The following is a 1,408-nucleotide window of genomic DNA, read 5'->3' as shown; positions in this document are numbered from 1 at the left end:
CCATCTGCTGAAGGCTACGCCTGCTTTAGGCACCTCAAACTATGATATGAGTTAGATTTCTTGAAATGAGCTGGTGCAATATAGACAGTTGGCAAAGATTGTTTGTGAGTGCCGATGGGCTTGAAGAGATGACAGAGGTTTATGGGATTTTTTTACATCCCTCTTGAGCCACAATCAGCAGATTTTCTTCACGACAGGGACCAGAACAAACATTTTGCAGAGCTGAGAAGGCTGGGTGGCTGCAACATTGGTCTTACACATGTGTTGTGCATCTTGCTTTACCTGAAGTTTGCAGGAATCGTTTTCCTGACTCCATCGGTTGCTGTAAGCGCCCACAGCTGAGAGATGGCCCTTGCTGCCCTAAACTTGTGACCTGCTAAAACATTGTTAGCCACCCTACTGCAACACGTCTGCTTTGGTGGGCTCTGCTGCCCTTCCTCCAGCCCGTTAAAATGGCAAAGCTATGAGAAGGTAAACACCAAAATCTGGCTATCTCGCTTAATTACTACAATAGATGTTTAGAGGCAAAAGCTATGTGTACTCTTTAATAGCATTACACTTGGGAAAAGAGAAAGCAGAAGTGACAAAAAGGGTGATGAGGTGGATTTACTTGAAGGCAGCTGTGGCTTTTTTTTTTTTTGGTGTTGTTTTGCAGCTGGTGGGCTCTGAACTGCGAGAAAGGAGAGGAAAAGTACCATTTGCTCCCCATCACCGAAATGGCCTCAGTTGCCCCGCGCTGAGGTGAGGGTCTGGCTCCACAGGCACTGGGCTGCCCACGGGACACCATGGAGGCTGTGCTTGGGGAAGACGGGTTTCCTGCTGGGGTGGATTTCTCTGTGGTAAAACACACGGCAAAAATGGAGGGAGGGAGAGAGAAGGGACCTCAGGGAAGGTCTGGGACAGGAAGGCCCGAGGCCCCTCACGGGGAAGCCCAGGCCGCTTGCGGCCTTCATGGGACACAGCTGGGTGAAGGCCATTCCTGTGCCCTGAGGTGTGTGACAGCCGCTGGGCTAACGCCCCCCCATCACCCGTGAACATGGGGTGTTGAAGGGTTGCCCCCACAGGAATGGGGTGTCCGGGGGCTGCCCCCACAGGAGGCCGATGGCACAGGGAGAACCGAGGTGTCAGCCGCCGGCAGACACCCTCGAACGGCTAGGGTGTCACTGAGGGGAGGCAGGCGGCTCCCCATGCTTAGTGGTGGCTGTCGGGGTGAGGCGTCCCCCCAACCCGCGGGCCCTGGGGGTGCCCTCAGGCGGGCGGGCGGGAGGAGCCGCCCCGCTCTCAGGCCGCGGCGGGAGCCGAGGGGAGGGCGGGGCGAGGCGACGCGGGGCGCGCGCGGCGGGGCCGTGTTTACATTCCGCCGCCTGCTGCACGTTGCCGCGGAATGGCGCGCTCCCATTGGCCAGGC

This window comes from Calidris pugnax, unplaced genomic scaffold, assembly GCF_001431845.1.
Source record: "Calidris pugnax isolate Ruff unplaced genomic scaffold, ASM143184v1 scaffold41, whole genome shotgun sequence".
Lineage (NCBI taxonomy): Eukaryota > Metazoa > Chordata > Aves > Charadriiformes > Scolopacidae > Calidris > Calidris pugnax.
Note: the sequence above shows the minus strand (reverse complement) of the source record.